The 24,465-nt window shown below is 50.3% G+C and overlaps 1 long non-coding RNA gene across 1 annotated transcript in view; it reads left to right on the plus strand.

Moving 5' to 3' along the window:
• Positions 1 to 5,084: 5,084 nt before the first annotated feature.
• Positions 5,085 to 24,465, plus strand: part of LOC144823371 (uncharacterized) — a 62,057-nt gene continuing 42,676 nt past the window's right edge. Inside the window, exons 1-2 of the long non-coding RNA XR_013608775.1 lie at positions 5,085 to 5,150; positions 6,659 to 6,697. This is a non-coding gene — a long non-coding RNA (uncharacterized LOC144823371). The remainder of the gene's footprint in view (positions 5,151 to 6,658; positions 6,698 to 24,465) is intronic.

Below are 24,465 nucleotides of genomic sequence, written 5' to 3' on the forward strand. Positions count from 1 at the left end.
CTACTGCCTCTTCCTTGTCCCTGTAATCCTCCACCGGTTGCCCTTGAACTCCTGTTTGGCCTGTCCATGGCACCAAGGCTGCATTCCCTACATAGGGTAGGACCAGGCATCCCCTCTGTGCAGCTTTCAGCTCAACCAACATCAGCTTTGCTTCATCCTTTTATGTCTCATCTCAATCTCATCACTGCAATAATTTGTGTAATGCAGAATCTTGTCAACTAACTTATTCTGCCATCAAATCAAATATTTTTGAATCATCATACTCATTTCAGATCTCAACCCAGTTACAAATCTAGACATGAACTGTCCTAAATCCTTTGGTTCAAGTGTATCCATTACACGGCACTGTTTGAAAGCCTGTAACAATCTTTCATAAATAGCATGAATAGTCTCTTTAGGTTTTTGAGTTGTTTTATCAATCTTAACCAAACCGATTTCCTACAGAGCCACCTTAGCCTTTAAGCATGTAATCACCTGGTCATATTTGTTTATCACCACTGGTGACAGACCATGCAACACTGAGTCTTTCTCGAGTTCAAGCTCATTGTCATTCTATAACTATTTTACATGCAGACCACAAATCAATAGGGATCACAATTGCAAACAGCATGTTTAAGTTAATCCACAGCACTGTTGAGATCTTCACAAAACGATCAGCCTGTTTGTACCATTCTACAGGCTTATCTCTCAACCTCAGGTAGTCATTTGTGAATGCAGCACAATAACTTCTACTCCAAGGTACATGTACATAACCCCCACTAGGCACTTCTCGTAGTGAATAAACTCCAATTCCCATCACTCTTTCCGCTAAAGGATGTGGTTCTCCTGCTGCTCTTTTAGAACCTTTTCTCTTAGATCATTTGTCTTCCCACTTATCTAATGTGCTCCAAATTTGAATGCCTGAAATTCATTCTCAAATTTGTGTTTTCAGTCCAGATGTTCTCAAATCTTCATTATCCCCGTTGTAGTGACCTGCGGTAGGGCACTAGGCTGTGAGGGACAGAAAGAACAGAGGGAACCAGACATCACATCCGGTCAAGGGTGTGGGAGGGGACAATACAGAGAAAGAGGAGAGTGTGGGCAGATGAGCGTGGGCACAGCTCAGCAGATTGTAGAATAATAAAGTAAAGACGATCCTTACCTCTCTCTGCTTCTTTATCCTCTCTCTTTTGCCATACTACCAAAAATGTGGGCGACCTTTTCATTGTAGTTAGTTGAGGTGGCAAAGTAGGTAAACAGGGCCGTCCTAAGGTTAATCCAGGATGGTATTCTGTCATTTGTCGGAGGGCAAAAAGGGAATTAATTAATGCAGTCAAACTAAAGGACACTGGGCTGATTGGTATTGCCAGGAAAAAGTACAAGGTTGCTATTAGCGAAGCCAAGAAGGGGTGGGAGAATCAGTTTTGGTGTGACCTAAAAGCGGCAAGCTTAGGGAGGGATTCTAGGGGTTTTGGGGATTTAGTGAGATCCAAGAATAGGCCCACTGACTCACTCATCACCTGCAACATCTCTGAGGGGTTATGGTTTGAGCACTTCTCTCGCCTTTATACTATCACTGTGGAAGACGAGATGGGCCCCTTCGATCTATCACTATTGGGCCGCACAGGCCTGAGGGAGGGCATAGCATTCACCGTCAAGGAAGTGGAGAATGCCATCAAATCTCTTGTACCCAATAAAGCTGCAGGGCCAGATGGTCTGCCGGGAGATCTCCTCCGCCTCAACTTGTCGGAATGGAGGATTCTTATTGCCTCACTGCTTAATGCAACCTACGAGGGTACCACTCTCCCAGAATCCTGGATGGGTGCTGAGGTGGTCCCAATTTTTAAAAAAGGGGGACGGGACGACCCAGCAAACTACCGGCCAATAAGCCTAATCGATGCGTCACAGAAAATTGCTGGGAAGGTAATCTTGGGGAGGGTGCTCCAGAGGGTGGAAGAAAACAGTATTTTGTCCGACTTCCAAGCAGGCTTTAGGTGTGGGGACCATCGAGCAGTCGTTTCGCCTGTTGATGTTATATTGGAAGGTGGTTGTACTGGAAAAGGGCAGTCTGTACCTCGCATTTATCGATCTGCAGACTGCCTTTGACCTAGTGCCTCGGGGCCATCTGTGGAGGGTATTGTTTGATTTGGGAATGCCTCCGTATTTACTGCTATTAATAATAAAGCTCCACGTTGAGAACTTTGCGCAGGTGCGGTGGGGTAACCAGGGCCAAAAGACCGCCCGAATAGCAGTAAATAGAGGTGTTCGCCAGGGGTGCGTTCTTGGCCCCACCCTATTCTCACTATATGTAAACGGGGTGGTTGAGCACCTTTTAAAACATCCTGCTGACGCACCATCCCTGGCAGGGAGGAAAATACCCACCCTACTGTTTGCAGACGATACCCTTTTAATATCCAAATCCCCTGCTGGTCTGCAGACCCTCCTTGATAGCTTTCAATCTTTCTGTGAGATCAGGGGTCTAAAGATCAACACTGAAAAAACAAAATATTTGGTCCTGAACCCTCCTAAAAAACTTGGTCGGCCACCAGCTTTGAACATCGTTCCCCTGGATAGAGTAAAGGAATTTGACTACCTAGGTATCCGCCTCTCTGACACCATGAGATGGAACAGTCACCTCAATAAAATGCTATTAAGTCACAAAAGGGTGGTAGGGGCTCTCCTTAAGGAACAGAGGTCATCTACCCTAAAACCTATAGCCCCGGTTTTAGATATTTATATGGCAAGAGGCGTCAGTGCAGCGCTATACGTGGCAGAGCTCTGGGGAGCCCAGAATGTAGACCAGCTATCCTGCTCAGAAAATACATTTCTGAAGGATTTGATGTGTCTCCCCAATAGTACCCCTACTCTTCCATTGCTCTTGGACATGGGTTGTCGCTCCATCAAAGACAAGGCCAGATTGAGACCCCTTCTTCTCTGGGCCCGTATATGGAGGGTCCCTGAACTGGGCAGTTATGCAGAGGGGTTGAAGGAAGTATTATCTATGTCTGGCTGGTCAAAAATAAGGTGGATAACGGATGTAAAGCGTTTGTTAGGTGAGTTGGGTCTTGGAGAGGCTTGGCACTCTAGGTTGGCCCCCCCAAGTCAGTCCTGAAAAGAGTGTATTGGAGTTGGGTAATGAGTAGGAGAAACACCGATCCCAATTTATGGAAATCTGCTATAGAATTTTTACTAGTGAAGGATGTTGCCCTCCGGGAACCTTACCTCGACATTATTTTATCACCCAGAGATAGGGCCTTATATTTTAAATTTAGAATAGGTATGCTCCCCTTGGGGGAATTGACTGTACGCTGGAAGATCCCGGCACAAACTGTATCTTCTTGTCCTTTTTGTCCCTTTAGGACAGAGTCTGTTCCCCATTTTTTATTCGAATGTCCTCCCTATAAAGCGCCTCGCAACAGATGGCTAAAACCCTTGTGTAAAGTGTTGGGCACCAGACACTACAGTGTGGCTCTGCGAATACTAAAGTCAGACACACGGCTCCTGTTTGTTTGTGGTTTAGCGAAGTTTTTAAGCTGGGCATGGTTGATTAGGTCAAAAAGGCTTATGCATATTGTTTAATTTAGGTCACTTACAAGACCATCTTAGGTAATTTATTGCTGCCATTTTTTGCATTGTATTCTGTATGATTGTATTTCATGGCTAGGCTTTTATCTTTTTATTCTTGCTGTAATGTGTATGTACTGCTTATTAAGATATTTTTATATCGAAATAAAGCCAATTTGACTAACTGGCTTCTTTATCATGATCCACGACACAACACCTGTCACTGAAAGCAAGCCTATGGCTCTTCAGCAAAGACTTTATTTGCCCAAGATTAACCTCATATTTTTGAGCCAACTCATATAATATCTCATGAGCATGCCTTGCCCTCTTGGTGACGTCTTTGGTCATATATAGCGATTCTCTTGATTTATAGGTGTCTATTTGATTTAGGATCAAACTTCCACTTATCATTTCATCCAATCCTGTTTTCAATTTGAACACATTAATCAAATCTACCTTTACAGCTGCATTTATAGTTCCCTGACTTGGTCGAGTGCTCTGACTCTCAGGAGCGCAAGGAGAAATAAGAATGCACTATTTCTCATACAATACGGTGCATTTCTGCCCTTTCACATTGGCGTAGGGTAGAAGACTTGGGTCGCAGACCTATGCCAGTTCCTAATAAATGTGGCCCTGGGCCCAAGGCTCTCATGAATAAGCCTCGGGCCTCCTTGACGCAGAATAAGGCAAGGCAGCAACTTGTGCTGCTTTGTCTTTCTCCATATCTATGAGGCCATGCAAAGTCATGCAAAGTGGCTTTGTACCGCCTCATAGATATGACTGAGAAGCTTATGCCGCCAGAGCATCAAAAAAAGTGACGCTCCAGTGGTGCAAGCTTCTCATAAATAACCCCATAGTGTTCTGAAGAACTATGCGGTGAGCAAAAAACGGGTAACATCCATCTTCAATGGAATGGAGATCTGAGTAGAAAGGAAGGGGCATATTATCAAGAACGGCGTTAAAATTATCGCCGGTTTAGCGGCAGACAACTGCCGCTAAGGCGGCGATAATGGGCTTGATAATATGCCCTGGAGAATTCCAATAGAAGCCCAGGTTAACACCAGAACATGGACTTCTATTGGAAATCTCAAGGGCATATTATCAAGCCCATTATCGCCGCTTTGGAGGCAGTGTTTTGCCGCTAAACCGGCAGTAATTTTTAACGCCTTTCTTGATAATATGCCCCGAAGAAACTTCCATGTGCCTGCTGATTTTAAGAACCTTTATTTGGCATAAGTCCGACTTGGAACAAAACTCCCAGCCTCACCCCATACTCTGTAAGCAGCAGATTGTTGCAATATATACATATAAAAATGCTCAAGAACATGGCCCTACTCACACAGAGGCTTTGGAAAACATCCTAAATGCTGTTTGTTTTAAATTCCTTACGAAGCTAAAAAGATTTACTGGACAATTGGTATCGGGCCAGTTAAATGTGAAATTTATCAGACCCACCCTCCTACCACAGGAAGGAAATAGTTCGTGCCTTTTTTTAAAAAAAATGTACAATGAGCAGAAAAATGAAACCGAAAGCCGCTGCCCTGAAATGATATAAAGTTCAGCGGACCCTGGTGTTCAGAGACACACCTTGAGACGCCGTCTCCACGGTAAGTTCTCTTTAGAATATATTTATTTACAAGAATGACTGTTTGGAGTATTGTGCACGTCTCCTTTCACAGGCACGCTCGAAATGTTCGTGTGCATCTTTATTTTTCACACAATAATTGACTTTCACTCATCTGAAAACAATTTCGTACGTTTCATATTTTTTTATCTGTTTCCTGAGCCCATCAAAGGGAGAAGAAAGATGCATGCGGTGTAGGAAAGCTTAGTGGGTTCAGCGGGCACTGCAGAGGAGTGGGTGGAAACTCGAAGGTCGCTGGTTTGAATTGTGTGTCAACTCATATAATTATTCTTCCGGGGTACAAGAAATGGGAGCTGTAGTGGAAGAGGTGTGGCGCCGCGGCCAGGGCGACTGACGCTGGAATCTGAGGACCTCCGGCGGCAGGTCAGCCCAGCACCATGTGACTCTGGGCAATAGCTCGCTTAATCTTCCCGACGGCCCCCCAGCGCCTAGAGACCCTTACGAGTGATTGTGCGCTTTACAAATGTGGACTTTACTTTACTTTAGTGAAGAGTATTTAAAGTGTCGATTACTAAATAAAAATCCTAGACCTATAAACATATTAAAACAACAGAACTGTTTGAACAGGAAATTCGTGCAAATACAATTACATCTTTGAGAGGATGATTTTGGTTCAATAGTTACTTACACAGAAACCAGGCTTTTTTTTTTTGTTTTGCGAATAGCCCTGCATATAATGAATCGAAATCAAATTTGGCAAATGCTTGTCTCAACCACCTCAGACTTTTTCAATTAAATTTCATGTAACTGGTCAAAGTGGGGTGAGTTATTGTGATTGATCCAAAGAGTCCCCATTTGAAAAATAATAAGTGCTGCTGCCCAAGGAACTGCGCAAACATCCGCCCTGCGCTATAAAATGTCACAGTGACGAATACCAAAGCTGCGTAGTGCGGAATCCACCGCCTTTTTTTTTGGTTGCCAGACACTCCCCGGTCTGTTATCTCACTCTTGCAGGTGGCTGCTGTCTCCCTTTATGGCGGGTTTTCTGTTTTTCTCTTCCTGTTTAGGTTCCCTTTGTATGCTTTTCGCTCTCTCTCTTACTCCTTGGAAATGTTCAACGCAGAAAAATATCTGCCGATCCCCCAAAAATAAATGTCGATGGCCCCCACCGGCAACCACCGGCTAAAATTAAACTTTGGCCATCTGGAGTCTAATATGGGTTTTAGTTCTTCGATGCGTAAGTAAAGCGTTAAACAGTGGATAATGAAGTTAGACATTTACTGTGAACAAACACATCTTTTTTTGTTTGATGAAAATTCGCTCTGTAGTTTATGAGACGATTACAGAAAAAGGTGTCCGTTGCGCTTCAAAGATTAAATCATCTGTGTGGGTATTATGTACCTCTACATTCCTGAATATTTGAACACTTTTGGTCAACGTACAGTTCTCGAACCACATTTTCTTTTTGTTAATTTCAAAGTATTTTATTAAATTGTTATACATACATTTATCATCGCTTTACCATTACAGGGTAACAGATCAAACTGGCTGTTCTTTTCAAGGAAAGTGGTAAGTGTTATATATGTTTGGCTGTCCCCTTTTCCACTGTCTTGCAAAAGGAATAAGAGTGGGTGAAAAGGGGAAAGACAGAGAATAAAAAGAGAGAAAGGAAACGATAGCATACAAGAAGATTACTTCAGTCATGGGTCTGATCTGGGCTTGTGGGGATATGCTTATGGGCTAGCGCCCTTCTCAGCTAAGTTCACCGGGATTCGTAGGGGTCCAGGTATTCGTCCAGTGATGCCCGCATTCCTCTGGTTGCTAGTCTCCAGGGTGAGTTCCGCAGGGCGGTACTGTCCGTGCCTCTGAGGTACGTCACCCATTTGAGCCAAGACTTGAATGTTGCCTTAGCTGTATCCTTCCATTTGGAAAGAACCATATTCACAAGAAACCTACACAGTAACATCTTAGCATGTCCACACAATTGTGGACTACAGACCATAGGACCGGACACATCACAGCACGCTTCCAGTCAAGTACCACAAGGACAAACACAAACAGCAACTGAGCTGCACTAACACATCACACGCTCACTCAGGACATTGAGATGACAATGCTGTCAACTCACCTTCAGCTGAAGAAGTCGTTTATGAGCTGCGTGCAGACGTCAGCCTCTTCATCATCACTAGCCTTGTGGCCCAGGCCAGGATCCACATAACACAAATGAGTGGGGTGGCATCAGTGGTAGGTAGCATAACACATAGGGGTGGGGTGGCATAAGAGGTAGGTAGCATGCCCCTATGGGTGGGGTGGCATAAGTGGTAGGTGACATGGCCCTATGGGTGGGGTGGTATCAGTGATAGGTAACATGACACATATGGGTGGGGTGGCATCAGAGGTAGGCAACATGCCCCTATGGGTGGGGTGGCATCAGTGATAGGTAACATGCCCCTATGGGTGGGGTGGCATCAGTGGTAGAGCACATGACACATATGGGTTGAGTGGCATCAGTGCTAGGTAACATAACACATATGGGTGGGGTGGCATCAGTGATAGAGCACATGGCACATATGGGTGGGGTTGTATCAGTGGTATGCAACATGCCCCTATGGGTGGGGTGGCATCAGTGGTAGGTAACAGGACACATATGGGTGGGGTGGCATCAGTGGTAGGCAACATGCCACTATGGGTGGGGTGGCATCAGTGGTAGGTAACATGACACATATGGGTGGGGTGGCATCAGTGGTAAGTAACATGGCCCTATGGGTGGGGTGGCATCAGTGATAGGTAACATGCCCCTATGGGTGGGGTGGCATCAGTGATAGGCAACATGCCCCTATGGGTGTGGTGGCATCAGTGATAGAGCACATGACACATATGGGTGGGGTGGCATCAGTGGTAAGCAACATGCCCCTATGGGTGGGGTGGCATCAGTGGCAGGTAGCATAACACATATGGGTGGGGTGGCATCAGTGATAGAGCACATGACACATATGGGTGGGGTGGCATCAGTTGTAGGTAACATGGCCCTATGGGTGGGGGGGCATCAGCATGGCCGGACCTCACGGAGGTCTGCCTGAGCAAACTCGGAGAAAAAGGACCATCGGCAAGGGGCTGAGAGGCAGGAGCGTCCCCGGCCCCCTGGGGGCCCGGCGGGCGGGCCCCGGGACTGCCTTCCCCTGATTCAGAATCTCCGGACCTCACGGAGGTCTGACTGACCCTCTCCCTAGTAATCCGGAGGAAAATTACCCCTCTTTCTTGTAATCCGTGCACTCGAGGTGACAGAGGGGACCCAAGGCGCGAACGTGCCTGACCTCCTGGAGCCCTGGCTGGGATCTGGGAGGCAAATGGCACCTCATCGGGACTTCAAGGGAAGTTCGGCCATCTGGTCGCCCCATAGGAAAGCATTGCGGGCGACCAGATGGCCGAGGGGATCCGGGCGACCCGATGGCCGAGTGGATCTGGGCGACCAGATGGCCGGGCACGAAAGGGAAGCCGTCTGGACACCCTGTGCCCCAACGAAGGAGTGAGCGGGCTCCGGGGCATGGCGGACCGGAGGCCCAAAGCCCCAGCTGGGCCTCAGCCATGGAGGCTCCCAGGGGGACCCGACAGGCCCTCCGACCCGGGGCCCCCAGACACCTTGACAAGCAGAGGAGGCCTGCCCGGGCACAAAGGAACCCCGACCCGGGCCCTTGGCAGTGCAGCAAGCCGGGGGACAGGGCCCGGGGCCCGAGCACCCAACCCGGGGCCCAGCGGGGCCCCTGGACCCAGCCAGGGCTCCCAGGCCCGGAGGCGCAGGGGAAGCCTTCCCCGGGCCTGCCAGACACCGTCACGGGCACTCTGCCACGCGGCAGGACCCAAGACGGAGCCCCGGGTGGGGAGGCCACCAGAACCCAGTCAAGCATGGGGAGGCTCCCCGGGCACCACGGAACCCTGTCCCGGGCCTTTGGCAGTGCGGCAGGCAGGGGGACAGGGCCCAGGGCCCTAGCACCCGACCCGGAGGGGCTCCCAGGCCCGGAGGCGCAGGGGAAGCCTTCCCCGGGCCCTCTGGACCCCGTCCCGGGCACCCTGCCGCACGGCAGGCCCAGGGACGGACCCGGGGCTGGGGCGGCATCCTGGCCTGTCCAGCTGCCGGCTGATGACCGCTAGGCCGAGAGGGGTCCCAGAGTACCTTGTCCCTAGTAATCCGGAGGAAGGCTACCCCTCTTTCTGGGAACAAGTGCGCACCGCGAGGCTCAGGGGACCCTAGGCGCGATTGTGCCCGACCTCCTGGAGCCCTGGCTGGGATCCGGGAGGCGAATGGCACCTCATCGGTTCTTCCAGAGAAACCCGGCCATCTGGTCGCCCCGTAGGAAAGCATTGGGCGTGACCAGATGGCCGAGGGGAGAGGGGCGACCAGATGGCCGGGACCGAAATGACGCCAATCTGCCTGCCCCGGGCCTTCGGGAGCTGCAGAGCTCCAGGGCTGCAGGGCTCGGGAGCTGCAGGGCTCTGGGGGCTGCAGGGCTCCAGGGCTGCAGGGCTCCGGGGCTCCGAGGCTCGGGGACTGCAGCGCTCCGGGGCTGCAGGGCTCCGGGGCTGCAGGGCTCCGGGGCGCCAGGGCTCGGGGACTGCAGGGCTCCGGGGACTGCAGGGCTCCGGGGCTGCAAGGCTCCGGGGCTGCAAGGCTCTGAGGCTGCAGGGCTCCAGGGCTCCAGGGCTCGGGGATTGCAGTGGTCCAGGGCTGCAGGGCTCCGGGGCTGCAGGGCTGCGGGGCTCCGGGGTTGCAGGGCCCGGGACCCATGGAGCCCGTCCCGGGTACTTTGCCACGCCGTGGGCCGGAGGAGGGAGACACAGAAGCCTGGGAGGGGTTGCCCGGGAACACAGCCCATCTGGTCCCCGAAGGGAACCGCTTGCTGGAAGGGGTCCCAGAGTACCTTGTGCCTAGTAATCCGGATGAAGGCTACCCCTCTTTCTGGGCTCAGGGGACCCTAGGCGCGAACGTGCCTGACCTCCTGGAGCCCCGGCTGGGATCCGGGAGGCGAATGGCACCTCATCGGGACTTCCAGGGAAACCCGGCCATCTGGTCGCCCCATTGGGAAGCATTGGGTGCGACCAGATGGCCGAGTGGAAAGGTGCGACCAGATGGCCGGGACCGACATGAAGCCAATCTGCCTGCCCCGAGCCTCCGCGGAAGGGCTTCCGCCTGCCCTTCCAGGGCTCCGGGGCCGCAGGGCTCTGAGGCTCCAGGGCTCCGGGGCTCCAGGGCTCCGGGGCTCCGGGGCTCCAGGGCTGCAGGGCTCCGGGGCTGCAGGGCCCTGGGACTCCAGGGCTCGGGGGCTGAAGAGCTCCGGGGGCTGCAGGGCTCCGGGGGCTCCGGGGCTCCAGGGCTCCAGGGCTCCCGGGCTCAGGGCTCCCGGGCTGCAGGGCTCCGGGGCTGCAGGGCTCGGGGGCTGCAGGGCTCCAGGGCTCACGGGCTCCAGGGCTGCAGGGCTCCTGGGCCGCAGGGCTCCAGGGCTCCGGGGCCGCAGGGCTCCAGGGCCCAGGGCTCCGGAGCCGCAGAGCGCAGGGGGGCTCTGAAACCCCACGCTGGGCCTCAGGCACGGGGAGGACTGCCCGGGACCCATGGAACCCATCCCGGGTACTTTGCCATGCCGCGGGCTGGAGGAGGGAGCCCCGGACGCCTGGCAGGTGTTGCCCGGTCATCGCCCATCTGGTCCCCGGCAGGGAACCCCCAGCCCGGAAGGGTGTCCGGGCATACCCTTGCCCCTAGTAATCCGGAGGAAGGCTACCCCTCTTTCTGCGTGCCGAGTGGCGGAAGGGACCCAGGGCGCCAACGTGCCCGACCTCCTGGATCCCTGGCTGGGATCCGGGAGGAGCCTCCACGGGAGGGCTCCCGCCTGCCCTTCCAGGGCTCCGGGGCCGCAGGGCTCTGAGGCTCCAGGGCTCCAGGGCTCCGGGGCTCCAGGGCTCCGGGGCTCTAGGGCTCCAGGGCTCAGGGGGGCTCTGAAACCCCACGCTGGGCCTCAGGCACGGGGAGGACAGCCCCGGACCCATGGAGCCCGTCCCGGGTACTTTGACACGCCGCGGGCCGGAGGAGGGAGCCCCGGACACCTGGGAGGTGTTGCCCGGGAACACAGCCCATCTGGTCCCCGGCAGGGAACCGCCCGCCCGGGAGGGTGTCTGGGCATACCCTTGGCCCTAGTAATCCGGAGGAAAATTACCCCCCTTTCTTGTAATCCGTGCACTCAAGGTGACAGAGGGGACCCAGGGCGCAAACGTGCCCGACCTCCTGGAGCCCTGCCTGGGATCCGGGAGGTGAATGGCACCTCATCGGGACTTCCAGAGAAGCCCGGCCATCTGGTCGCCCCATAGGAAAGTATTGGGCGCGACCAGATGGCAGAGGCGAGAGGGGCGACCAGATGGCCGGGACCGAAATGACGCCAATCTGCCTGCCCGAGCCTCCGCGGGAGAGCTCCCGCCTGCCCTTGCAGGGCTCCGGGGCTGCAGGTCTCTGGGGCTCCGGGGCTCGGGGACTGCAGGGCTCCGGGGCTGCAGGGCTCCGGGGTTCCGGGGCTGCAGGGCTCCAGGACTCCAGGGCTCCAGGGGCTCCAGGCCTCCAGGGGCTCCAGGCATCGGGGACTGCAGGGCTCCGGGGCTGCAGGGCTCCGGGGGCTGCAGGGCTCCAGGGCTCCAGGGCTCGGGGACTGCAGGGCTCCGGGGCTGCAGGGCTGCAGGGCTCCAGGGCTCGGGGACTGCAGGGCTCCGGGGCTGCAGGGCTCCGGGGCTGCAGGGCTCCGGGGACTCCAGGGCTCCAGGGGCTCCAGGGCTCGGTGACTGCAGGGCTCCGGGGGCTGCAGGGCTCCGGGGCTGCAGGGCTCCGGGGCTCCAGGGCTCGGGGACTGCAGGTCTCTGGGGCTGCAGGGCTCCGGGGCTGCAGGGCTCCGGGGCTCCAACCGGCCCGGGGAGATCAGGGAGTCTGCCCAAGCACGAGGGACCCCTGTCCCGGGCACACAGACCCTCAGGACGCGCCCCCGTTTTCCAAATTTTTTTTCCCAAAATTCTGCGTAGTGTGCGTAGTGGCCCTACGCAAACTACGCCCAGCCCTACATAAGATGCATCACACAGAAAGACTGCGGCTATACTATTAGGGCGGATCTAACCTTTTGAGTAAGTACATTAAAGGCTTCGCCATATTGGTCAGCTGAAGTAGTTTACCTGCCACCTTCAAGTACTTTGAACTCCTTCGGCTTGCTACCAGGCACAAAGTGATCGTGACTACCGGTGTGATACAGAGAACACTTTGCACGGGATGAATGTCCTAGTTCACAGGGTAATCTACACAGCGCTGTACCTCTCGCGCATTTCAATTCCTTTTCCAAAAAAATAACATATTTCGGGAGGTGCAAGCAGTTTACAGGTTCACAAATCCTGCTACCAATTACTGTTTCCTGTCATTAATTATGTGTGAAAGTGCTGGGCACTAATCTCCCGCGGTTTGGAAACACGTACAATTCTCATGTGTGCATGTCTGACGTAATGTTCTCCTGGTTTCCCCCAAGGGAAGCCCAGTGTACGAGAAGTCCCATTAATCACACGAAAGGGGAAAAACAAATATCATACTGCTTCTAATTTACAATTAGTTCAAATTAGATGCTAAAGCACATGAGAAACGTACTTTACGAAATTAGCACAATCACTTCGTAAGTGAGTAGTTTATTACATTTATCCTATGAGGAGCACACCCTGCACATGGAGAGCAGTGCATTCAGTCCAAGTAGTGACAGTGACTTTGGCGCAACCAAACTACTGGATGGGAGATTATGTCTCCGCATGGCAGAGGATGCAGCTTTCGCCAGATCCAGGTGCTGGTGTGTGAAGCGCAGCCGCGAAAGTGACAGAACAGAAGGCACCCTGCACGCCCCTGCTCGCTCCCGCAAGCCGAAGGCCGCCACACACACGAGTGAAGGTCTGGAGTGATTCCAAGATCCCTCTCCTAGAGCAGCGCGCTGCGCTAGGCTCGACCTAAAAATGACTAACCCATAAATAGACCTGCCAATGTACGGGGTCACAGGTGGGGCAAAATAAAGGCAGCCTAGCAGTTAATGACATCACGCTGGTCTCATTCAGTTAAAAGGTCACATTAGTGTAAAATCTGATAACACACCAGGGCTGCGTGTTATTTGTGAGGTGTTATCTGTGAGATAATTAGACTGTGAGACAGCTATCAGATTTGACTTCATTTCATCCTTCACCATATTCTATTTTTTCACCCACAATAAGGCTCATTGGGGAAGCAATTACATAGAGGATTAACTTAATCTAAAGTGGTCCAGATTGACAATAACATAAAGAAAAGTGCAGCTTTACCTACTCAACAAAGTGTTGTTATACACTATTACACAAACAATACCTTGTTGTGCTGAAAGGAGGTGTCCTACACCCCCTTGTTTCAACATATGCTTGACTGAAGCAGCAGAGCCCTTCCCTTCCTGCACATCTCACCAGACAGCATAACACACCCGCCTGAAAAAGATGTTGTTTCAACTTTGACCTTTTGAACTTTTGTGGCTTTGCGAGCGTTAAAGAATTTAAAAAAAATTGAACCTGAGGAAAGGAACGCTTCTAAATATAAAATGTTGTTCTGAACAGTTTCACAATAGGGAAAATAATCTCCCACCTCCATTTTGAAGCAACAGGCTTCCGGTGGGACAGTATAAAAAGACCGGTGTATAGATCATTGGCTTCAGAAACAGTGTAAATGCTTACAATGTGTGTGCAACACCACCTCCAACCGGTGCAGTGGTCATCCTTTTTTTGCATTTGTACACGTGGAGTTTTCATTTAAAACGGACAATCCGTATTTTATCTATTTATATAGAGAAAGCATCAAGGCATTTCAAATATGTCTACGAGAATTTTCAATCGATATTAATGAGGGTGCAGTAAAAATCGCAAATACGTGTGCCGGGCAGTCTTTGAACTGCACCTGCCTGAGAATTCAGCCACAGAATTGAACAGCATGAAGGAAAGGGACATCTTTTCTATAAAATGCAGTGTTTTAAATGAAAATAGGGTACTCTATTCAAAGTACCTATTTGCTACTGAAAAGTACCCATACTCTTCCATTACATGTACTGCAGAAGAGCTGAAAAGCGCATGAATTCTCCTTTTCAAATTAAAGGAGTGCAGATACTCAGTACCGGACAGTCCCTGCCTACTTAAAGCGTGATAACATGGTAGCAGGAGTCCAGGAAACCTTTGGGCCCCATGAAGAATGCAAGGTTTTCGAACAGCAATGAACTTCTGACTGAACTGTGCCTTTTCAGATTTGTGCCATCAGTATTTAAATTTTACCAAAATTCAGCAAATCAGTGATGGCTGCTTCATTTCACAACAAACTCCTCTGACACTGAATTGTGTGCGACGTTCAAGCAAGAGAGTAACATAGGCATGTCAGAAGCGTTTAGGGAAGCCAGGGGCCAAATCTTTTGTGAGATTTCTCTCGGGTTTCTGAAATAAGAAGTAGCTCAGAATCCGGAAGACGGGTACTCTAGGGAAAGTGAAAACATTATATGTGGCACCCCTTAGCAATGTTGCTGTGTTAGCTGCATTAAGGAACAAGTCAGGCCAGCTGTTTTATTATTAAAAAGATATTGCAATAGGGGAGCGGAACCACAAAATGTTTGAGGCTCGCGACAAGCTTTGGCTGCACACCCCTTGTGACAACTCTGTGCCACAAATAAACATGAACTAGATGCGTTCCAACAGTCTGCACAGGATGTAGATTGTCTTTAATCATGTATATCTTGTCTTACACTGAACAGACTCTACCCAACTGGGTTTCAGACTGCACCATATTCATAAATTAGCTAATGTGCTATAATTATAACAAGGCATGTGGAATAGGAACTGTAGCACTTGAAACAGGTTGAAGCAGGGTATCAAAGAGGAATATAGTAAGAGGTCGGTACAAAAAATGTATGGAAATAGTTGGTGTTAGAACTGGGGGTCTCTAGTTGGCACAGGTAGGGACGACTGTCCAGATAGGGACCCTTGCTTCTAGTCAGGGTAAGGAGGATACACTCATTAGATAACCCCTGCTCACCCCCTTGGTAGCTTGGCACGAGCAGTCCGGCTTATCAAAGGCAATGTGTAAAGTATTTGTACCAACACTCACTGTAACACAGTGAAAACACCACAAATTGAATCTACAACAGTTTACAAAAATAGAAGTATTTAATCTAAACTAAACAAGACCAAAGCGACAAAAATCCAACATACAGAGTTCAAGAATATGGTTTCAAAAGAGTTCATAATGTTACGTTAAAATAATCCACAGTTGGGTCACGTTTTAGCCAACAGTACCTTTAGATGCGACAAAAGTTCCAAAACAGAAGCTGATGCGGTGGAAAACAAGCGATGCGTCACTCCTGAGACCCTGGGGAGGTGATGCGATAGCCCCGCTGGACGCAGCGGGCGTGTTGCGAATAATCCGGTCTTTATGGGGAGGGAGGCGATACCTTGTATGGATTCCGGTGTGTAGGTTCCGTAGGGAGCGTCTCGCAAAGGCACAATGCGACGATCTTCGGGACGGAGACGATCTCAGGTGTGGTGGCGATCCGTGGCGCAGCATCGATCTTCTCCTCTCGCTGCCCCTTGATGCGATGACTCTGCGACGATACTCGCAGCGACGTGATGCGGTCCGCAAGCAAGCGGTGCGGCAATCTCACCCAGCGATGACAGGCTCTGTAACGATACTCGCAGTGATGGTACTTTTCCCGCACCGGAGCGATGCGTTCTGCAAGCGAAGGATGCGTTGGTTCTTGCAGCGGCAACAGGCGCTGCGACAATCTCGATCTTCGCAGTGGCGGGAATTCCCTCACACTGATGGGGATGCGCTTGGCAAGCGATCGATGCATGAAAATGTGAAGATAGTCTTGGTTTCTTGTTCTCCAGCTTTCCAAACAGCAGGCCACAACTTCCAGTTGCCAGTCAGTCGGATACAGCACTTAGGAAGGGCAGAACTCTCTCAGCAGGGTTCAGGGAAAGCTGGGGGTGAAGTCCTTTGTTCCTGGGACTTCTTAACAGGAGGCCAGCTCACAACAGGCCCTTGGAGATCTCTTCAAGCAAGGGGACAAAGCAACAACAAAGTCCTTCCCCTCTCCTTGGCAGCAAAGCAATTGCAGGTCCGTCTAGCAAAGCAACAGCAGGACAGTCTTTCTTCTTCAGTCTTCTAGCTTTCTCCTTGGCAGAGGTTCCTTCTTGATTCCAGGATGATCTATTTTTTTGTAGTCAGGGGTCCTGTATTTATACCCCAAAAAGTGTTTGTTCCCTTTGTGCAGGAGGGCTCTAAGTCCGGTCTGAACCAGTTTTGGGTGTCCTTGAGCACTTTGTTTTCCTGGCCTCTCCTTTCCTTTCAGAGAGAGGGGCAGGGTCGTCAGCTGCCCAGCAGGAGGTGGAGCCAGCATTGTGGAAGGCAGGCACAGCCCTATTCAGGCCCAGGTGCTATCCCCTACCACCACTCAAGATGCAGATGGAGCTATTCAGCTCAGGGATGCCTACTCAGCCTCTGGGAGCCACCCAGCCCCTGTCACTCACAAACCAGACAGTCAGTTCACAAACAGGCCAAGGCACACAGAAAGGTCAGACAAGAGAACAGCCACTTTCTAAAAGTGCTGTTCTCAAACACAGGATTTAAAAACCACCTTTCCTAAAAGATGTGTTATTAAATTCTAAGTTCAGGGATACCAGACTTTTATGTCCTATATTGCTCCTATGGGAAGATATGCAGGTAACCACTGTAGCCAGCATTCCTCCTGATAGACTATGGGCAAGATAGCCTTACAATAGTGAAAAACTAAAATGGCTGTCATTCACTACCATGGCATGTCACCTGCACTAGTACATGCTCTACCTTTCACATACACTGCACCCTGCCCAAGGGAGTACCTTGGGCCTTCCATAGGGGTAACCAATGTGCACAGAAAGGAAAGGGTTAGGCCTGGTCAATGGGGACACTGACCAGGAGGACATGGCAGTTCAGAGACTGCACACAGGCACTGCGGTGGCAGGCCTGAGACACCATTTTAGGGGTACTCATGTGGGTGGCACAATCAGTGCTGCAGGCCCACTAGTAGCATTTGAATCACCAGCCCTGGCACACTCAGTTCACTTTAGTAGGGACTTCTTTGCAATACAAATATGCCAATCATGGATAACCAATCACAATAACAATTTATACAGGGAGCACTTGTACTTTGCCACTGATCAGCAGTGGTAAAGTGCCTAAAGCATCTAAAGCAGCAAAAACGAAATCCAGCGCAGCATCAAAAATACAGGAGGTTTGGGTAGGGCAGCACTTTTTAAAATGCTTGCACTCCCTAGGTTCCTCTATGCACTCCAAAATACCCCTTTCCCCGTCCCTCCTTCCTATTTTAAGGCCATCGATGCAGAACTTTCCTCCTTATTATGGGATGGGAAGCCTGCACGCATAGCACAATCTAAATTGATACGCAGTTGGCATGACGGGGGAATAGCCTTGCCAAGCGTGAACTTGTATTACTGGGCTGCACAACTAACGATCATCAATCAATGGCTCCACGCCCTGCACGACGACCCAGCATACCGTTTAGACAGGAGCGTGCTCCCGGTGAATCATTTGATGAAGGCCCTTTACACAAACAAAAGACGACACATGCTGACCGGCCCCACGGCCCACCACACAATCAAAATTTGGCACACTGCACAGAGGGCTCTCGGATGGGAGGGAGTACTTACACTGGTCACTCCACTGTGGGAGACACGCCGCCTGGGCACCCTGGCGAACACCAAGGGATTCCGACAATGGGACCTTATAGGTATCACAAAAATTGGTGATCTATGGGTGAGAGGGGAAATCATTCAGTTCACTGCTCTCCAAGACAAGTATGGCCTAGCAGACACTGAGCTCTATCGCTATATCCAAATCAGACATGCACTTCAAAGCGCTATCCCCCTAGGCCCCAAATTAGCAGACTCATTGCCCCTTGAAGATTGACTCCTCACAGACCACATGGATAAAAAAGCCATATCACAGACATACTGTAAACTAGTAAATAATCTCCCGGACCCTATGGTAGTCTTGCGAAGCAAATGGGAGGTGGAACTGGGAGACATAGAAGACTCAGACTGGATGGACGCGCTGGCGTCAGCAAGGAGGCAGCGATCCCGTCTCACTTAAAACTAGTGGAACTCAAAGTACTACATCGTATATACTACCCTCGCACCATGATACACAAACTCGGACACACACCCAACCCACTCTGCCTTAGGGGATGCGGACAAATTGGAACATACTTCCATATCCTATGGGACTGTTCAAAGATACAAACTTACTGGGAGCAGGTCTTAAATGAGATCTCGGAGGTGAGTGAGGTAGATATCCAGAGAGACCCTAAGTGCTGCCTATTGAATATATGGCAACCGATGGACCTGAACCTGGGACTGCAGGCATGGGCAACACTAGGGATGGTGACTGCAAAGTGAAATGTAGCAAGGAAATGGGGATCGGGGGTGGTACCCACGCAGTTGCAATGGGAGAATGATATGGATACAGCTATGGTAGCCGAAAAAACAGTTTACACCCACCAGGGATGCCCCAAAAAATGGATGAGAATATGGGGGAAATGGAATGATTCTGGGGGAATATTTGTGAACCACCACGTGTATCCTCGACCCCTGAAAGCAGTCCTTGACCTAAAGAGAGACCCTCTGCTGAGTGTATAACCATTTAATGTGGGGGGTGGAAAAGGTGATAGGAGGGAGGGATGTTTTTACTAAAAGTAACTAGAGATTGAAATGTATTAAGCAACCTTGTCATGCGCATTGTGACCGTACATTGTATTGAATCATAACGAATGGAGATGTCTGTAGTTTATTTGCTTATGTAAAATACTGACATTGAAATGAAAATAAAAAATAAAAAACCAGTTAAAAATAAAAAATAAAAATACAGGAGGTAGAGGCAAAAAGGTAGGGGGAAGCCACGCCAAGGATGCCAGGTCTAACAGTTGGAAATCACATTTTTGTCGTAAGTAGTGGCAGATTGAGCTAGAGCTCCAGGCCCACGACGCGAGAACAATGTACCTGAATAAAATAAAGGGCAATTCTTCTCACAGAACTGTCCCGAAACAGGGGTCGCCGGAAGCATGTACACCCGCAAAGAAATCCCCGGTAGGGTATTAGTGAAACTTGCGGGCCATAGTTAACTATGCTAGCTATCCCCAAATTGCATGCTTACACACACCCTGGGATCCTCAGTGGGATGCAACTCCCAATAGGGAGTTAGTGTAATCCGCCAGCCATAGTTTAATATATCAAAGAGAAATACTTTGCAACCTTCACAAACTTTCAGGGTCTTCCATAAACTTTGTAAACAAAAAGATTTGTAACTTTTATGGTCTTTTTTAAATTATAGTCAACACAAATCCACAGTTTGTGGATGACCTCTCCTCGAGGAAGACACAAAGATCCCTCTTGATTTTCTCTTCTCCCTAGGTGCAAGCAATTTCTGCCCAGCATGTCTACCAATACCCTGCGATCCAAGCGGGTACGCAAACCCTCGAAGGGTGTAGGGGTAACTGGTTAAAAGGAGAGGAATGCCCAGAGTTTACCAGCCCATCCCAAACTGAGGAAAAGGGTGTGATGTGGCAGTGATTCCACATAATTAACAGGGCTTTCAATGAGCAGCAGTTACATTACCAGGGCATTCCCAGGTTTTAGAGCCAATGATGGGACTTGGAACAGGGCCCTGCAGCAGCCAAGGTGGCAGCACTTGATACTGAAATTTGCATATCTTCATATAAGTGCACTGATTTATGTTCTGCGGGTTTTCACAGCATTGAAACCTGGCAGACATTTAAGCATGAGTGCATATTTATCGGTTAAATAAATGTGGAAATATACTAATTTCAGCTTTATTTTTCCACAAAATCCAAAATAAATATGGATAAATACAGATAAAATTAGCAAAAAATAAATTTGGATAAATATAGATGGAAATGACCCAAAAATAAATACCATAAAACCGCGAGCCCTATTAATAATGTAACATTTTCAGTTACTTCTGTACTTCAGTTGTATTCATGTGATCCAAGACTACAACTCCCAGAATACTCTAAAGTAGAAAATGCAACCCAGGACTGGAAGACTGTGCCCTTGGTGGCCCAGTATCATATGGTATTGCTACATTGAGTGCATTGTATAAATAAAATCGTTTGGTTGCTTTGAAAGTGAGTCTTGATTGCGACTGTACAGTAAGCAGTAGTTAGTCATAACTATCACAAACTAGTGTAATAGTCTCAAAGTGTCAAGCAGCTCTGGTGCAAGTGTTTTTGGAACCCCAGGCAAAATACAGGTTGTTGGTTTGGCCCTCAGACCTACCAAAGAGGCCATTTTCAAGCCATTGTTTTGTAGTCACTGTAGGACTTGGCCTTTTTGGCTAAAGTTCCCTAAACTTTTTGCTTTCCCCCTAGACCGTTTTCTTGGCATAAAGTTGCCAATTTAGATGCTTTGGGTACTTTGCCACTGCTGATCAGTGTCAAAGTACAAGTGTTCCCTGTGTAATGTGTAATGGTAATTGGTTGGCCATGATTGGTATGTTCGCCTTACTAGTAAAGTCCCTAGTGATGTGCACTGTGTGTGCCAGGGCTAGTAATGCAAAGGTGCGCGGAGAAGGGAACTCAGGCCTTCAGTGTATGGCCTGCGAGCAGTTTGCTAAATTAGCATGTTGTCCTGACAAATGCAACCACTTGTTAGACCTTACTTTCCCTTTTGCGTACATAGTGGGCACCCCTGTGGTAGGTCCCAGGGTAACCCCTGGGCAGGGTGCAGTGTAAGTAAAAGGAAGGACATATACTGAGGTGTGTGCTATGTCCTGACAGTGAAAAACACTCCATTTCGATTTTCACTGGTGAAAGGCCATCCTGCCCATAGGACAGAATGGGGGAGGTTGGGTATTTTGTTTGTTAGCCTAGTTTCCCATTGGTTTAAAATGGAGAGGTGAAGTTTAGTATGTATGAACTCACAGTGTCATAACACATCTTTCAATCAAAGTGGTTTTGTCACCGTGTGTTCAGAAGCCACTCTTTTAGAAAGTGGCTGAGTTTTGTGCTTTAAGCATTTCTGTGTGTCTCTGCTGAATGTGGATTGACTGTCTGGATCTGAGAGGTGAGAGGAGCTGGAGAGGTCTTGACCCAGGGAGATGTTGAGATGGCACCAGGCTGACCGGCATCTGAAGAGTAGGGGAGGAGAAGCCCAGGAGGTGAAGAGGCCTGGGTTGCTGCTATCAAACAATTGACCCGTCTCCTGCTGAGTGATTAAGAATCCAGACCCCCAGTATCAAAGGGAGAAAGGTGACACTGGGAGGGAGGTACCCAGAACTGATTGAGGCAGGGGTCAGGAACCCCTGAGCACAACGAACTTCAAAGACATTTAGGGGTATAACTATGAGAGCTGAGACCCCTGAGCGTTGGAATAGAAATGGATTGAGAATAAAAAGGCTTGGGCCCATTTTGTGGTCAAGAAGAACCTCTGCTAAGGAAGGAACAACTGAAGAGACTGCTGGGAAGGACCGACCCTTGCTTTGTGATCTGGGGCTGGTCTGCAGTTTGCTGTTTTAACCAAGGAAGAGGCTGTTGGGACTGTGCTTTGTGTGCTGGGTCCCCCTGCTTGGAGAGACTGTGCTTTGTGCTGTGTCTTGTTACCCCAAGGGCCCAAAGTGAGCAGGCTCCCTGTTTGGAAACAGGAACATAAAAGTTTCCGGAGAAGTTTCAAGCAACGCAGTGGGCGCGTGTTGGTGGCAGCTTGAGATCCTCAGAAGGTGTGCCCTGTGATCTTGGACACACAGACGGTGGGTGCGTGTCGTGGTGCAAAGGAGGCATTGGTGAAGAGCGCCTCTTCAACGTGTGCATCGAAGGTGAAGTGAGTCTCGGACGTGCTGGGTGCGTGTCGTGGTGCACCACAGGCGTTGGTGAAGAGCGCCTGGTCAGCGTGTGCATCGGAGGTGAAGTGAGACTCAGACACGCAGGGTGCGTGTCATGGTGCAGCGCAGGTCCTGTTGAAGAGCGCCTGGTCAGCGCGTGCATCGGAGGTGAAGGGAGTCTGGGACGTGCAGGGTGCGTGTCATGGTGCACAGGAGCTGTTGGTGAGGAGCGCCTGGTCAACGTGTGCATCTGAAGTGGAGTAAGTCTCGGATGCACAGGGTACGTGTCGGGTGCACCGGAGGTGCTGGTGAAGAGCTCCTGGTCATCGAGTGCACCGGAGGAGTAGTGAAGCTCGAACACGGTGAGCGTGTCGTGATACGGCCGGAGGCGTTGGTGTAGAGCACCTTGATATCGGGGCACCGGAGTTGGAGTAAGTCTCAGTGAAGCAGTGTGCATGCTTTGGTGCAACCTGGGACTGTGGAGGTGATCGGCTGATCATCGTGTGCACCTGAAGAAAGTGAGTCTCTGCAGCGCGGTGTGCGTGTCTTGGTGCCAATTGAGACCGCAGGAAGGAGTGCCTGGTGAACGTGCACTCAGAGTCGACGTGAAGTTCCATCAGCGTTGTGTGTGTGGCTTTGTGCCAGAGGAGACGCGGAGGGTGCTGTGGTGAACGTGCACCCTGAGTAACGTAATCTCAGAGGTGTGGGGTACGTGTGCCCTGCGGCCACCTGAGACCTTCCTGACAGTCGCGGCCCGGACCGGCAGCCCCGGAGGAGCTGAGCTGCCAGGCCGAGCCGCTGAGGCCAATTGAGAAAGTTCTGCACGGAAGGCCCAATGCGCTGAAGGAGGAGAGGTGAGTAGGGTCGCTCCCCCAGGTGGAATAAAGATATTTTTGATGATGACTACCTGGGCAGGATGTGGGCTCGTAGGGACACTCTCTCTTGGCCTCTCCCTCCTTTCTTGTTGTTACATGAGCCTCCGCTTCGGCTCGTATTGGAGCCCGTACTGACCAAAGGAGTGGCAATACTGGGGCCAGAGTGAGAAGCTGTACTTTATGTCATTGTTGATATGTTTGGGGGGAAACTGTTATCGAAGAGGCTGATTGTCGTAATTCACATTGCCAATATTGCTGCTAACGAACTGCCAGACTGTCTTATGATGCCTGACATTATTTCTGCATAACAAAGTACACGATTGTAGCGCTACGCATTGTAGTATTTCTCCATTGCAAAGTACAGGATTTTAGTGGCCCGTATTGCATTTTTTCCTCATTGCAAAGTATATGATTGTAGCTACGCATTGCATTATTCCTTAATTACAAAATACATGATTGTAGCGGTGCGCATTGCATTATTTCTTCATTGCAAAGTACGGGATTGGGGTGTGACAAATTGCATTATTCCTTCATTGCGCAGTACATGATTGTAGCGGTACCCATTGCATTATTTCTCCCATTGCAAGGTACTAGGGTGTTTAGTTACGCATTGTATTATTTCTCCTTTTCCAAGCACAGGATTGTATCGTTACGCAGTGCACTATTGTTTGTCCATTGCAACGTGTGTGATTCTAGCATTACGACCAGCATAGCATTTGGAAAGCGGTGGTTCGGATTTGAACCTACCAGCCAGCCGGAACTAATATTACCCGTTATTATATGGTGGCTTTTGTATTGTGTGATCTGATTGTATATCTTTTTATATAAAGCTTATACTCGTTTTATCAATCAATCAAGAATTTGTAGAGCGTACTACTTACCCGTGAGGGTCTCAAGGCGCTGGGGGAAACGAGGGGGGGCGCTACTGGTCGAACAGACAGGTCTTGAGTAGTCTCCTGAAAGTCAGCAGGTCCTGGGTCTGTCGTAGTCTCAGAGGTAGGGAGTTCCAGGTCTTGGCGGCGAGGTCGGAGAAGGATCTGCCGCCGGAGGTTGTTCTTCGGATGCGAGGGACGGTGGTGAGGGCGAGGTCGCAGAACGGACCTGGCGGTTGGGGATGTAGAAGAAGAGTCGTCTGTTGAGGTAGGCTGGGTCTTGTGGAGTGCCTTGTGTGCGTGGATGAGGAGCTTGAAGGAAATCCTCTTGTTGACGGGGACCCAGTGCAGGTTTCTCAGGCAGGGGGTGATGTGGCTGTGGCGTGGTACATCGAGGATCAGGCATGCAGAGGCGTTTTGTATGCGTTGCAGTTGTTTGATGAGCTGGGCCGGGGCTCCTGCATAGAGGGTGTTTCCATAGTCGAGTCTGCTACTGACGAGGACCTGCGTGACTGTTCTTCTTGTATCTGTCGGGATCCACCTGTAGATCTTGCGGAGTATGTGGAGGGTGTTGAAGCAGGAGGAGGAGACTGCGTTGACTTGCTTGGTCATGGAGAGTGTTGAGTCGAGGATGACTCCCAGGTTGCG

This window comes from Lissotriton helveticus, chromosome 3_1, assembly GCF_964261635.1.
Source record: "Lissotriton helveticus chromosome 3_1, aLisHel1.1, whole genome shotgun sequence".
Lineage (NCBI taxonomy): Eukaryota > Metazoa > Chordata > Amphibia > Caudata > Salamandridae > Lissotriton > Lissotriton helveticus.